At 45.5% G+C, this 16,189-nt stretch overlaps 1 protein-coding gene across 3 annotated transcripts in view; it reads left to right on the top strand.

The window, feature by feature from the left end:
- Positions 1 to 16,189, top strand: part of SEC14L1 (SEC14 like lipid binding 1) — a 47,080-nt gene that overhangs the window by 11,285 nt on the left and 19,606 nt on the right. The gene's annotated exons all lie outside the window — the stretch shown is intronic.

Below are 16,189 nucleotides of genomic sequence, written 5' to 3'. Positions count from 1 at the left end.
TGTATTTAAGTCATCTCTACACCCCATGCGGGGCTTGAACTCACAACCCTGAGGTCAAGAGTCTCGTACATGCTCCTCCGACCGAGCCAGCCAGGCGCCCCACTCGAGCTGTTTCTGAATCTCCGATTGTGTTGGCTTCTCTCCGATGACAGGTCCTGGCATCTTGTTCCAGGCCTCTGGACTCGGACTCCTGACCCCATCTCACCACCTAGTCTTCTCTGGGCTGCTGCCAGGGGCTCTGATTGTAAATCGGAACGCGTACCGTGTTGGAGTTCTTAGGTGTCTGTCCCGCACCTTCAAAGTGAGGCTCGAGTTGGTACCCAGCTTGGTACCCGGGGCCCTTCCCCATCTCCTCCTGCCTCTCTCCCCAGCCTCGTCTCCCCATGAGCCCCCCAGGTTTGCTGCGCATCCAGTTATATTGGACCAGTTGGAGTTTCATCAGTCTGCTGTTATTTCCCATGGCCTCTGTGCCTTTCTTGCAGACTGCCTGGAATGCCTCCCTCCCTCCTTCCCACCTGGCTGACTCTAACTGGTCAGACTCACTTCTTCTAGGTGGGGTTCTCGCTCTGTGCTTCCATGGCCCACTGTCATCTCACTGGTCTCTCCACCTTCACCTTGTAACCTGAGCGTAGAGTAAGCTCTCAGAAATAGATTTGTCTAAAGAATAAGTCAGTCTTGGAATACATGCTTGTGTTCCTGCGATACTCCTGCTTCTGGTAATGAAAATTTTGACAAAAGGTCACATGGGATCATATTCGGAGGTATTTACTTGGAGGTATTTACTACTTATACTTGAATCTTATTTTGAAGGGATCTGACTCAAATCATCTTTTGTGGTTAAAACAGAGTCCATATTCAGTGAACTGAAGTTTATAATCACTATAGTTGACTAAAAAATGTGTTCTGGTTTATGTGTCATTTGGTGTTTTGGGTGGCTTTTCTCCCATAGTGATGAATACCAGGTATAAAAGAATTTCATTTCCGTGGTTCCCCTATAGAGCGTAAAATTCACTTAAAAATTATTGACTCTGATAATATGGCATTCTAATTTTTTTTTTGAGATATCTTCAGGTTTAAACCTGAAAGGTCAATTATTATATGACTCTTTTTTTTTCCTTAATGAGTAAGTTATTCTGTAACATTGGGTTGTCCTCATCATAAATGTGTGTTCTCTTTCTTTTTCCTAACTTAATCCCCATATATGTCTTAAAAACCAGGCCCAGAACTAAGAGCTGTAAGGCACAGATTTTAAGAAGTAAATTCATTGACGAGATCATTGGTCGTGTTGCAGGATTTATGCTATTAATATTTAGAACTCTTCCACAAACACCTGTTACCTTCGTTTTACTTTTAACACCAAGTTGGTTTAGAATGCAAATTCTAGCAATTCTAAGTTGTGATTCTCTCCCGACTGGGGCTGTTCTGCAAGTGGGCTCCGCGGCGTGGCGTCACAGCCCTGCAGGTGCTTCTGGTACGGCTCAGGCTTGAGGACCGCCGGTATAGCTCTGCTTCAGTAGCATTTATAGCCAAGGGATGGGAGGAAGGGAGGTTGATTTCAGTTATAACTTTGAAATGTTTTGAAAGGACTAGCTGCTTGAGCAGGCTGTGTCGTAGAGACTCTTACTACATGGTGTGCTCTCTCGAAGGCTCTAGCGTGCCGATGGGGAGACCATCGATTGGCTCTATAGGCTTCTTCAGACCGTGCTGCAGTTTATTTAGTGGTAGCGAAGTTACGAGCGTGTGTTTCTTTGAATGTACCTTAATTTAATTATTTGTATGACTTTGCTCATTTTCAGGTAGAGTTGATTTGTACTATATTTTATTGTGGTGAAATATACAATAATATCGGATCTACCGTTTTAACCCTTTCCAAGTGGACAATTCAGTGTGCTAAGTTGTTCGCGTCGTGGTGCGACCCATCACTGCCGTCCCTCCCCAGAACTTTTTTACCTTCCCACACAGGAACTTTGTACCTATTAAACACCAGCTCCCCATCCCCCATCCCCTGGCAAACACCCTGCCCCTTTTTACTTTCTGTTTCCGACTAGAGCTATGACTGTTCCTTACGTGAGTGGAATCCTACGACATTTGTCCTTTTGTGATTTGTTTATTTTCCTCAGCATCATGTCTTCACGGGTCGTGCATGTTGCAGCAGGTGTCAGAATTCCTTTCCTTTTTAAGGCTGAATAATCTGTTGGACGTACATACCGCGTTTTGTCTCTCTGTTGATCCAGCAGTGAGCACTCGGGTTGCTTCCACTTTTTGGCTATTGTGTTTACTGTACACTCTGAAGATCTAGTTTTTGACTCTAATATCAACCAAAAAAATGCATATCTCTCTAGGTTTCTTTTTTTGTCCTTTATATTGTTAGATTCTAGATCCAAAAGACAACTTCCTTGAAGAATTCTACCACTGAATTTGGTTCCGTCTATTCGAAGTGTATCTGTAATTTACATCTCACGGTTGCTGTTGCTGTTGGTTTCTGAAGGAAGAACAGCATCTAACAGCAGGTGTAGAGCCACTGAAATACAACGGTGGGCTCCTGCCGTACGGGCAGAGAAGCAGCAGAGAGAATAGGGGAGCAGGCGCTGGAAGGTCTAGGAGGTGCAACTTGTAGCACAGACCTCTGATAAATAGTGCACGACAGTTGTGTTCCTGACGGACTGAAACAGCTCCTCCTTTCAGCCTACTGATGATGGAGTTTTTATTCTGGTTCATGAAACCGGATAATATTTCCATAGCTCATTACATTCTTTTATGTGGGCAAACACATGGCATCTTTCAAAGCTGACAGCTGCATTTCCCTGGAACACCAGATGCTTTTCTGAAGTCCACGGATTTATTTTTTACACTCTGGAAAGTAAAACAGTACTCTGCCAAATCCAACTTGATTTGAACAGGAATATGCAAAACTGCTATTTTTGTTGCCACCTATACTCTGTTTGCTGTTTATTAGACCAAACAGTTTATGGATTAGGAATGGTTTTGGTAAGTCATGGTGTGTCCTGGATGCCATTGGATCACGCATGGATCCGTCATGTGATTGCACATGAAAACCTGAGAGAAGAGAAACCTTCATAGCACTCCAGACTCTCTTGTTTGCCTGGGGCTTGAGTAATTGCGGCCTGTGAAACATTTGACCTTCAAGATTTATTGACAGAGGTATCTTAAGTATAAAAATCTACTTAAAAGATGTGTATACCTCTGTTTTTTCTAACCACAATTGACCCTTGAACACAGGGGTTAGGGGCACAGACCTCCCCCCCACCCCACGATGCAGTTAAAAAGCTGCATATAACTTTTGATTGTCCAAAAACTGAACTACTAATAGCCCACTGCTGACCGAAGCCTTACTGACCACATAAGCAGTTGATTAATGCAGCTTTTGTGTATGTATCATATACCATATTCCTACAATCAAATAAGGTAAAGAAAAAATGTTAAGAAAGTCATAAGAAAAATACATTTACCATACTGTACTGTATTTATTGAAAAAAATCTGTGTACATATGGACCTGCACAGTTCCAACTTGTGTTCAAGGGTCAACTGTAGTGTCCTTTAATTCTCTAATAGGGATTGGTTAATGTTGTGCTTTTTATTTTGACAGTCAAAAAAAAAAATTAAAAAACCACACTGAGATCATCTCGATGCCTGACATAGCTAAGTGCTATCGAACAGTACAGGGTTTGCTTTTACGTTTATTTGGGGGTGCCAGATAATACTGTTTTAATGGTTGAAAGCAAATAGAAACAGAATTGAGGTGGAATTAATACGTAGAAGATGTCTTTGAGCCAAGTATAGGCAAAGGTACCTTGCAGACGGGGCCGTACGGATACAGGTTTGACTAAAGAAAGCGGTGGGCCTGGTGGGTCATCTGCAGCCTCTCCCAGCGGGCCTTCAGGTCTGAGAGCGCTGTGCCCTGGCCACCGGTTTGTGTCTTCGCTGAAGGAGAAATGGGCTCCAACAAGTTGTCACCCTTCCTGGTAAACGTATGTCGTGGGTTTTATAATTGTATGAGCTTTTACCTAGTTTGTACGTATTTAGGTAACATAATCTGTTAGTTAATATACATATAGTATATATATGGTATATGTAAATACTATACTAATATATATTATGTGTACGTAGTATTTTAGTGTACATTATATATATACTTAAATATATACTTATAATATATTTAATACGTAACTGGTCAACACCAAAGGTCCAAAGAAACTTCTCTCTCTTATTAAAAGGGGTTTGTACATTATTCAAGCTCTGTACGCAGTTACTAGGAGTTAGATTTTGCTCTACTTGCATGGACCTGTGTCAGCCAAGTCCTTAAGGGGGGTTTTGTTGGAAACCCAAACTGAGGTTGAAAATAACTAGAGGTTGTGGGGAAGGGGTGCTTCACTTGATGGCTCATTGGCCCAATTGTTTTATTTTTTTATTGTTATTTTTTAAAGATTTTATTTATTTATTTGACAGAGAGAGCCAGCCAGGGAGAGAGGGAACACAAGCAGGGGGAGTGGGAGAGGGAGAAGCAGGCTCCCAGCGGAGAAGCCTGATGTGGGGCTCGATCCCATAATGCCGGGATCACGCCCTGAGCCAAAGGCAGACACTTAACCTCTGTGCCCCCCAGGCGCCCCTGGCCCACTTGTTTTAAATAACAGTGGGCAACCGGTCTACACAATGAACCCATAGTGGTAATTTGTTTGACTGTCCTTTGACTTGATTGGTGAGACTGAGAATGGAAAAGATGGATGGTGCTGCTCTCCACTGCTGGGTCTGACTTAGAGCTGTGGAAATTCACACAGTGTACACATTTTGATTGTGTCACCTTACAGTGGGAAGTGTGTGTGTGTGGATCCTTTTATATTTATGATTCTTAAAATCATGTTTCCTTTTCATGAAAGGAATTTTTGAGTGTTTTGTAAACGGTCCTCAAATACAACTGTATCGTATTTTTAACTTTAAAAGTTTAAAACTTTGGGGCATCTGACCGGCTCAGTTGGAAGGGCATGTGACTCTTGATCTTGGGGTTGTAAGTTCAAGCCCCACAGTGGGTATAGAGATTACTTAAAAATAAAATCTTAAAAAATAATGTATACACTGTGTTAATTTCCACGGATGTAAGTTAAACCCAGAAGAAGTTGAGGATGCTGCCAGTATCTCATATTGCTTACACTTACTTTGTGGGTAGGGCCCCCACCAGCTTTGTTTGGATATAATTGACATTTAACATTTTTTCTTGTGATAATTTTTAAGATGTACTCTTAGTAGCTTTCAAATATGCAGTACAGTATTATTAATTATAATCACTGTGCTGGACATTACATCCCCAGGACTTATCTGTTTTTTTTCTTTTTAAAGATTTATTTATTTATTTGAGAGAGAACGCACGTGCCCTTGAGCAGGGGGTAGGGCAGAGGGGGAGACAGAGAGAATCCCCAGGCAGACTCCCCACTGAGCAAGGAGCCAGCTTGGGGCTTGATCTCATGACCCTGAGATCCTGACCTGGACACTTAACTGACTGACTGACTGAGCCACCAAGGGGCCCTCCCCCCTTTAAGTAAACTCTATATCCTACGTGGGACTTTAACTCATGGCCCTGAGGTCAGGGGTCACACGTTCCACCAACTGACACCTGAAGTGTGTACTTTTTGGAGTAGGTCTTCTCTTATTCCACTGTACAAATGAGAAAACAGAGGTGGAGATTGCTAGTCCAGTGGTGGTCCTTGACCTGGCCGTCTCGCCCAGTGACCTTGGTGCCGCCTGTAGTTCAGAGCTGGCCAGCAGGCAGCCGGCTCACCTCCAGACGAACCCGGATCTCACCGGCCAGCCGCTGACCCTCGGCCCTTGCCTCTCCTGATTCTGGACAGGGCCGGTTTGTGGTCTTTGCTTTAAAATTCCTCTCCCTTCCTCCTCCTGGTCCTCCCTCTGATCCGTCTGTGTCTGACCCGGTTTCCTGCGGGGCAATAAAACTTCGCCCTCCAGTGCCCTATCTCCCAGTCTTTTCTCTTTTCTTTAACAGAAGCCTCTTGCTCTCATAGGTGGGCACCGCTGGCTTTCAGATCAAGGCCTGTTGACTCCAGAGCCAAAGCTCCGCATAGGGTCTGTGGTGTGCCTGCCTGGTTTGTGTCTTAGTCGTGAGGGGACAGTGCTGCAGGAGTGGAGGGCAGGGACACCGTGGGGTAGCCGAGTCGAATACCTGGTAGTTGGCGGGGTCGGGGCTCGGGGTGGATCGAAAGTTGCTAGCACTCTGCATTTAAAATAGTCCATTTGAAAAATAAATGTGAATAAAATAAAACCGTCCATCTGAGGCCGTAAGTGCTGGTGCAGCATCGTGTGTTCGGTCAATGGTCGTGCGCGATGAGCCGGGGCAGGCTTTGGCGCCCGGTGGACGGTTCTCGGCTCTCGGAGCCGGAGACGGTGGGAGCAGCAGATTCGTGTTTACGTTTCCTCAGTTCACAGTGGGAGCTGAGCGATTCGTTTCCCGACGTGAGTTCTTTCCCTTCCAGGTATATTGTATTTCCTCATTCTGTGGAAAACGTTAATGCCGTTAACATCAGGCCTGATTCAGGGCTGCCAGTAACCGAAACCTTTTCAGAGAACACCTTGTTCCCCGGCACCTCCCCGCCAGCCCCCCGTGCATTTCATGAAAGTTCTCTTCCCAGCTCCGGTTCTGTTTATCTTCAGGGCCATATTTTCTGCTCCCAGTAACTGAGTATTGTATATATAGCTAATAATCAGTTATTTCACCAGCTAAATCCATTGATTTCTTGTATTTATTTCATATTACAGAGGGAATATTTTATCTGCAATGCCTAAAGTGAAATAAAGATGATTTCTATCTTTATCTTCTGTTTGCCTTTTCTTTTCCTTATAGAAAGAGGGAGACCTGTATGGTAGTATTTACACCAAGTTTTTTGTTTTAATTGACTATTTATAAACTTAACATAGTTTGTTTGTTTTTTAAAGATTTTATTTATTTATTTGAGAGAGATCGCGCGTGCACACAATTGGGGGGATGGGCAAGAGGCAGAGGGAGAAGCAGACTCCCCACTGAGCTGGGAGCCCGCCGTGGGGCTCCATCCCCGGGATCATGACCTGAGCCGAAGGCGGCCGCCCAGCCGACTGAGCTGCCCAGGCGCCCTTGCATTTTTTAATGGTGAATGGTGTCGCATCTTTGCGGAGCCGGGTTTTCGCTGGTAGCTACGCTAAAAAGCCATTGCCACATGAGAATCCGTGAGCCACAGGAAACCAGAGCAGGGGTGTCCACTGGGATTCCAAGCCTCCGTAGTACCCAAGTACACGCTCACAAGTAATCCTGGGTATTTAGGAGGGAAACGAAAACATGTTTTCCCTCAACTTAGATGTGTTATTGTTTCGGATGGTTACCAAGTTATTAGGACACAAATGCTTTTTAGGTTGTTTGGACCTAATAATAAATGGTATTTCTTTTGGCTTTGGGGCACCGTGGAAAAGTTACTGAGTATCAAGGGTGCTGTGAAGGGAAATTTGGAAAAACCTCTCACGTAGGGCCCCCTGTGACCATGCCTAAGGACGAATAGTCAGAAATGTCATCAGTGATTATCTTTAAACAGTAAACAAACTGAAATCATCCCCAGGCTATTGCATGAGATGTCAGTCTTGAGCTCCTTTCAGAAATCGGACGCAGTTGAACCAGTGCGGGCCCTAGCTTTCTAGTCTAGGCGAAAAAGCAGAGGGTGCAGTTAGTCAAGCACGCTAGATCTACTTGGAACTTTATCTGAAAGCTCAAGAACTCTGTATCAGTCTCTTAAATTGTGTTAACAAAAGTGTCCAGGTAGTCTTTTTTTTTTTTTTTAAGATTTTATTTATTTATTTGACAGAGAGAGACAGCCAGCGAAAGGGGGAACACAAGCAGGGGGAGTGGGAGAGGAAGAAGCAGGCTCCTAGCAGAGAAGCCTGATGTGGGGCTCGATCTCAGAACACTGGGATCACGCCCCGAGCCGAAGGCAGACGCTTAACGACTGAGCCACCAGGCGCTCCAGAAGTTTCCAGGTAGTCTTGACCGGAAATTCTTAAAAGGAATACGTTACAAGTACTGTAAGAGTATTCTAGAAGACCTTACTAAATCAAGGCTTTAGCTGGCCAGTTGGCTGCATACCTCAAGGAGAGAAGGAAATGGTTTGATGTTTGTCTTTAACCAGGAACAACTGAAACAATCCTGCTGTTCTGAGTTGGTAGCCTTGCACCAGCCAAGTGTAAACATGCTGGGTTTTTTTTTTTTAAGATTTTATTTATTTCTTTGAGAGAGAGAGCACGTGCACAAGCTGGGGGAGGGGCAGAGGGACGGGAAAAGCGGACTTCCCACTGAGCAGGTGCCTGCCTGCTCGATCCCAGGACTCCAGGATCATGACCTGAGCCGAAAGCAGTCACTTCACCGACTGAGCCACCCAGAAGCCCCTCTATTTTTTTTTTTTTTAATTACGTAAGCTCTACATTGAACGTGGAGCTTAACTCATGACCCTGAGATCAGGAGTCACACGCTCTACTGACTGAGCCAGCCAGGCGCCCCACACAGGCTAAGTTTTTATAGAGTTAGATGATTATTTTTCTTCTAGGGACAGTTCTTTGTTTTCCTGCATATTCTGTTCTTACAGCAATGGTTCAGATACTGAGAAGTCCAGGGACTCTGCTGCCTGTTGTGTAATAGTGACTTACAGTCACTCCTCTGCTGTGAACCAGGAACGGTTTGGTAGGGGGACCGTACTGCCGGATGCGCAGGATAAAATCCAGCCTCGGGCCCGCGGGCCTTTGTGGGGAGGGGGCAGGGCGGGGGCACTTTGTGGGGGTGCCCGGCTCTTTTGCTGGGGTTTGCCTGCTGCTCCTTGTTCCTGCTCCTTGCTCCTTTGCTTTTTTTTTTTTTTTTTTTTTGGGTCACGTACTAGAGTTTATTTCTAGGACCCAGAGTGTTAGGAAAATTTGTGGTGGGGAATCTTGAAGCGGGCAGAGCTTCATGTAGCGCTAACTCGTGTCGCGCTTCGGGAGAGACCTTCGCCAGGCACGTGGGCGGAGGGCCCTCCCATCCCCCCTTGCGTTCAGGTCGTGAGAACACTGCCTTTTGGAGTGGAGTCAAGCACAGTTTGGGTCTCACTGGCCCCAATTATTTTAAGACGACAGAAAATACCCTACTATTAGGTGTTTTTTTGGGGACACTTTAAAATTATCATAGTATGGGTAAATAAGATTAACGATTTCTCTGGAACGAAAACTTCTTACATGTGAAGTCTTTTAATAACGTGGGTAATTCTTACCTGGCCGTGTAGAATTGTGCTGCTGTTGCTGGCTGCTAGTCGTCGGAAGGCCAGTGAAAGGCCAGGCGGCAGAGGAGTCCGGTGTGGGCTGAGGGTAGGGGACACAGATGGCCACTGCGTGCAGTGACCCTGCTGTGATGGAGGCCCGGCACACCCAGTGGCCCCAGATCCTGCGTCCGTGTGCTGTTTTCTAACTGCACATATGTGGATTTTAGAAGAAATTCTGAAGGTTTTCTGTCCTTTCACAAGACTGTTCCTGTTGAGAACTCTTGGAGCGCAGGAGTGGACATGTGAGTGAGGGCAGCAGGGACACTCACGTGCACGCCCTCCCAGTATTTGTGCACTCCCTCTCCGAGTGGCGCCTACATTATCACAGCAAATGTGGCCCATTTCCGTCCTGGTGTGGTGGCTGAGAGGGCGGCTGTTGGAGAGAGGCATGGCACAAAGAAGGTGCTCCTGGTGCACGCTGCCCTCCAGTGTTTGCAGATGGCAGCGTGTCGCCGTGTGGCGTGTGAGCGGGGCGTCCGCCATCCGCTCTTCCACAGCGCGCGCACTCCTACCCCAACGGGGAGGCCCTAGGAGAGACCCCGAGCCCTTTCCCTGGATTACCGTGGCGTCCAGCACCCCGCCCTCCTTGTCCTTAGAGCTCACAGCACCAGAGGCTGAAGTCACACCTTCTCCACACTAGATGGTACCTGGAAAGAGTGTGTGGTCAGAACCAGGGGTTTGAGGTTTTCCAAGATGAAATTCATAATTGAAACTTCAAATGTGTTTGATCTCAGAGGGAGATGGCTTGGGATCGATCAGGTTTTTACAGATTTCTTTTTAGCTTTAGTAGAGCCATTGTATGTTCTTGTTTGAACTTCCCAGTCGGTGTTCCCGTCTGCTGTGGCTTGACACGTGGTTCTCACTGAGGACACTGATGGAGGACGAGGACTTGGCTGTGAACGCAGCACTTCCCTCGCGTGGTGGTGCGCGCCGTGCTCCCCCTGCGCCTTTGCTCATGCTCATGCGCTCCTTTGAAAATCGCTCATCTGATCGGGTTGTCATGAAGTATTTGGATGAAGGAAGTATAACGGAACTAACTGCATTATGACTTGTCTTTAAAAGGGCTCACATTTTCAAGAATTTAAGTTTATAAATATCTTGTTAAGTATGAACGCGTGCATTCCCAAGTAGCCTGTAACTCGGAACCCCTTACCAGTGCACGAAACAGAAGGCACAGCGGAGGTAGGATTCATGTTCTTAACATGAAGCCTTCTCTGGTAGGCCCTCCATATGTCCCTGTCACTTTGATAGTCTGTGAATTATGGAATCCTAACTCGGAGGGACTTTGGTCAGTTTGCCCTATTGTCTTGATCGATTTTATGTTTGCTTCCTGGAGCACTGGCGACTTCTGAGACACACGTAAGCCATGTTTAGTTTTTTCACTGATGGATTCCTTCTGGGGTAAAACCAGATCTGTGTCTAAGTGAGTTTGATGGTCACGTCCAGTGTCACAGAATATCCAAGTCGTTATGCGGAAAGCAGCTGGCCTAGTTCGTTGGCTAAATTGTGTATGAACATAGTTCAATTTAAAGGTAGATTCTTTAAATGGAATTTCTTTTCAATGGTTTTTCCTGGCAGAATGCACTGTTAAGCTCATTAATTCTCAAGTTGAAATATCTTCACTAAAATACGGTTTTCCTTAGCGCAGTACGAGTTTCTGACGTCTCAAAATTGCACTCAAAGGTTGGTTAAAAACTGGAAGTACTGTTGCCAGGCTCCCGAATTGCAGGCTCAGAAATCCCTTTTGAAAGAGGAAGAGTGGGAGTAGGAAGGTAGGAGGAAGCTAAGTTACCCAGAAGGCAGCTTTCTTCCCGGGGCAAATGGATCAGGCCCTGGTTTTGTTTTTATTATTGAAACAATTGCTATGTTAAACAAAAAGAGTGAGCAAATGATTATAATAGTTATTTTTCTTGCGAAAGCAACTTTTCCTTTTAAGAGACATTGAACATTTCTCTCTCTCTGGAGAAGTTCCTCTGGAAGAGTTAATTTTATTCAGCCTTTCTTGATTATTTAACACGGACAGAATGATATTATTTAATGTGTGATGCATGGTCACATTTCCTGAAATATTCTGTATAGCTATTTTTATTCTAATCAAAGTGCCAGTGCATTCGATGGTCCTGTCTCTTTAATTGGCTTTATTCTAGATCGTTCTCTGCTTTTTCTGTTCATTTTTCAAAAGGCACTAGCGTTTTTCATTTATTTTTAAGAGGCCAGGCTGCTAGTTTGGTACAGTGCTCTGTAACTTGGGCCTGTTTCCTCGCCGTGAGCTTCAGGCTCACATTTTCTTGGGAGGATTGTGTGGGTTGTGTTGCTTCCATAGTGTCCCACGAGCTTGTCAGGCTGTCCCGTTGTTGGTCGTGATTGAATCGTTTGGTCCGGGTGATGTCTACTAGATCTTTCCATCGTAAAGGCACCGTTGTCCCCTTGTAACTGGATGATAGCGTGAGACCGTGATGCCTCACCTGACAGCCCCCCCAGCAGTGTCCTTTGGTGGAACCTGTCCGAACCCGTGACAGGATTGCTGCTGGCACGACTGGGATTCTCTAATTGTGTCGGTCGCTCTTGTGGTTATTACGTGACATTTTCCTGTAAGATTTCCTCCCCTGTCCATTTTTCTTGAATATCACTCTATGGCTTACAAAACTTTACCGTCTTTTCTCTTTCTAGTGCTCAAATGACCCCAGAGTTGGGGAGGGGAACCCCTTTGGGCTGGTTTCTGTGTCCTTTTGACATGTCCCCATCAGTCACTGAGCACATCCTTGATTTCTGATAAGTACTTCAAATTCACCTTGACCTTTCCTTCCTCCCGACCTGTCATCAGCCACTTCCTCACGGTGCGTGCATTCCTTTGTGGTAGGGAGTGGTATTTAGAAACCAAGATCTAGACACCAAGTTTCTTGTGACTGCTGAGATGTCATTACTTCTAGGCCCTTCCCGTGGATAAACTAGAACATGTATTAATGTTTTTAATTAAATTGGAATGCCTGAAAGGCTGTAGCAACTTTATAGATTGTCGTTTGTGCTGAAAACCTGGCATCTGGTATCTGTGAGCAATTTCAGAGACTAAGGCTTTCTGCAGTCTTCCTTTTCCACAACCCTCTAGAAAGTTAGGATTTTCTGTGCCAACAGTATGCAGAATTCATTAACCTTACATATCTCTGAAAGATTGGCCCAGGTGAGTGAGCACAGAAACAAAAAGCTGGATTCGTTGGTTTATTTAGTAAGGCTTTATTCCATAATGCAAAAAGTGTTTATCGAACAGTGACATTGTTTTGGGCAATGCAGAAGAAATGGGACTTGGTGTCTGCGCTGTGGCCGAGTAACACGTGTGGGGCAGGGTGACGGATGCGGACCAGTGTGTGGAGGGAGGAAGGTAGATGCTTCCCAGCCTGGGTACCTGAAGTGCCGCCTGGCTGCGGTACGAGTGGATGTCTGTGCACAGGCGTCTGCACAGCTGGATGACTTCACGGGGAGTGGAAAGTTTGTACTGGGTTTTGAATTAAAGGCTAGGCTGTGTGGGAAATGCCCGATGCTGACCATTCTATTTCCAAAGTTTAAAAGATGATGTGGGTATTTTCAAAATGATCTAATAGGTCCTTTGATAGGAGAGGCCCTAGCTTACGTTGTTTCTTGGTGAGTGCTTACTTTACTCTTTATGTAACCTAAAAAGAATTGTTTTGTTTGAAGCCCTAGTGTTCTCAGTTTTTTTGTACGTCATAGTGCTGGAATGTACAAGTTTTGTTTTTTTGGTTTTTTGGTTTTTTTTAATGTATTACAATTTAAAAGTCAGTTTAGATGGTTTTCAGTTTGGAACAAATGATAGCAAATTTTTCCTAGAATTGTTCATGTGTGTAGTGCTTAATACAAATTTTAGGGCCTCCTTGAGACTTATCTGTGGTATTGTCTGAGCAGTTGGATAAACTTCTTAAGTGTTTATTTAAAACGCATTAAGAGAGAAATATTGTGTGATTTATCAAGATAGTAGCAGTAATGGGATTCAGAATATATTTGAATGGAGGAGGGGAGTAGATAAATATGAAGAATATGTTTTCGATTCCCAAAGTAAAAACATTTAAAAAAGCAAATATAACTGGTGGCCACATAAATTTTGCCTCCTTTCCAGGCTGCCCCGTGCAAGACTGTCATTAATTTCTTTTTTTTTTTAAAGACTATATTTATTTATTCGACAGAGATAGAGACAGCCAGCGAGAGAGGGAACACAAGCAGGGGGAGTGGGAGAGGAAGAAGCAGGCTCATAGCGGAGGAGCCTGATGTGGGGCTCGATCCCGTAACGCCGGGATCACGCCCTGAGCCGAAGGCAGACGCTTAACCGCTGTGCCACCCAGGCGCCCCAAGACTGTCATTAATTTCTGAAAAGGCAACTCTGGTCACACGGTAGAGTTCCCTCCTTCTCCATCCCCTGTGGAGGAGGTCAGCCCTAGGGCGGCCTGCACCGCGCCCCCAGGGCCTGGTCATGTGGTCAGTGCTCAGTAGAGACCTGCCTTGTCATAGTGCCACTGCAGCCCACCGTTCCCTCCTCTGCCAGCTTTGGGTGCCTGTTTGCACCCTAACGTTCCCTTGAGGCTGCGCTGCTGGGTTCTCTTCCTGGAAATCTCTCCCCTCCTTGCAGACCATAAACAGACCTTCCCACACATTGAGGCCCAGTGTCAGTGCTTCCTCTTCCATGAAGCCTTCCCAAACCACCAACTCTCCAAAGCTGAGGGTGTTCTCTTTCTCCTCAAGCCTTTATATACTTGCTTATTCTTAGGACATGCTTTTATATTCCTGACTCCCTTTCCTGAACTGTCTACTTCGTTTTCCCCTCCCTCCCATTGCCTAGCATGGGATCTTGTAAATATGTAGACGGCAGGGGCACAGCCCGAGGTTTTCCGATCGGCATGACCGGGCGATGTTATGGAGAGGAGGTGAGATGTGTGCGGAGAGTGGGGGATCACTTGGAGTGGGATTGGTGAAAACCAGGTGGAGAGGTTAATAGGTGGCTCTGGTGCTTTAGGGGTTTTCAGTGCAGCTCTTGTGATCTGAGTATTACTTCTGTTCAGACTTCACGCCTGTTCACAGGGAACATCAGGAAACTTCTCCGCGAAAGGCGGCGTTTTTAGTATGGTGGTGCCCCAGAACCCCCAGCACCCTGCCGGAGGTAAAATCAGAGCAGTCTGCACTGCTTTCAGATCTCCGTTAATCTTTTTAACACCATACATTTCTTTTTAAATCTGTGCTTGGTTGTGATTAAGGCAGGAAGTCAGCCCCCCCCCCCCGTTTTTAGGACAACCTGACGGAGGAATGATGTCCCTCACTTTATTAGGGGCATCAGCCCAGCCCTGGGCTTCTTTTTACCGCCTCCTTACAGCCCAGGACTTGTCATCCCGAGTCCCGTGGTTTCCTGCTCCCGCACCCCTGTGAGCTGCCGGGTAGCTTAGGGTTGTAGTGTGAACGTAGCAAGATCTTCGGCGAAGCTGTCTTCACAGATCACCACACACGACACAGCAGACTCAGTCGGGTGCCTGAGTGCAGTTCTAAAAGTTTGGATGAATTATATAGCAAGTGAAACTTTCTTTTTTTAATTAAGTGTTTTATTTTGAGGTAATTGAAGATTCATGATATATTAGTAAGACATATTCACAAGGAATAATATGGAGAGATGCCATGTGTTCTTTAACCATTTTCCCCCAGTGGTAGCATTTTGGGAAACCGTAGTACGTCATCTGAACCAGGGTATGGGTGTTGATGCGGTAAAGATACAGCACGTTTTCCAGGGATCTTTCTGTGTTACCCTGTTACAGTCACACCCACCTCCCCCTCCCCTACCCCACAGCAGCCGCTCATCTGTCCTGCCTTTCTATAGTGGGGTCCTTTCTTTCTTTCTTTTTATTTTTATTTTTTTTATTTTTATTTTTTATTTTTTTAAAGATTTTATTTATTTATTCGACAGAGATAGAGACAGCCAGCGAGAGAGGGAACACAAGCAGGGGGAGTGGGAGAGGAAGAAGCAGGCTCCTAGCCGAGGAGCCCGATGTGGGACTCGATCCCGGAACGCCGGGATCACGCCCTGAGCCGAAGGCAGACGCTTAACCGCTGTGCCACCCAGGCGCCCCTCTTTCTTTTTAATTAAGAGTTTATTCATTGATTTTTAGAGGGGGGAGAAGTAGAGGGGGAGAGAGAAAGAGAATCTCAAGCAGAACCACTGCTGAGCATGGAACCCAACACGGGGCTCAGTCGCATGACCCTGAGATCATGACCTGAGCTGAGACCAAGAGCTGGACGCTCAACCAGCTGAGCCCCCCAGGCGCCCCTATAGTGGTGTCCTTTCAGGAAGGTTACAGAAATGGTTAAGTCCTTGATCCCTGTTAATTTTTATATAAGGCATGTGGTTCAGGTCGAGGTCCTTTTTTTTTTTTTTTTTCCTGTTGGCGTGCAACTTCTCCAGTAATATTTATTGGAAAAAAAGGCTATACTTCTTCCATTGAATTGCTTTTGCACCTTTGTCAAAAATCAGTTGGGCATATATGTGTGGGTCAGTTTACGGCTCTCTACTCTGTCCATTGATCTCTGTGTCTATCCCTCTGCCAGTACCAATAGCCTGGATCACTGTAGCTGTGTAGTCAGCGCTAATACCATACCGTGTAGAGTGATGCCTCCCAATTTAGTCTTCTTTCTCATAATTGTAGCTATTTGAGTTCTTCTGCCTTTCCATGTCAATTTTAAACCAATCTTGTCTGTAGCTTAAAAAAAATAAACCTTGCTGGGATTTTGTAGGAGTTATGTTAAACCTCTATATCCATATGGGGAGAGTTGACATCATTACTTCGTTGAGTCTTCCAATCCATGAACATAGGAT

The sequence above is a fragment of the Ursus americanus genome, chromosome 23, assembly GCF_024610735.1.
Source record: "Ursus americanus isolate L20-20 chromosome 23, mUrsAme1.1.p, whole genome shotgun sequence".
In the NCBI taxonomy this organism is placed as follows: Eukaryota; Metazoa; Chordata; class Mammalia; order Carnivora; family Ursidae; genus Ursus; species Ursus americanus.
Note: the sequence above shows the minus strand (reverse complement) of the source record. Positions and strands in the feature narration are given on the sequence as shown.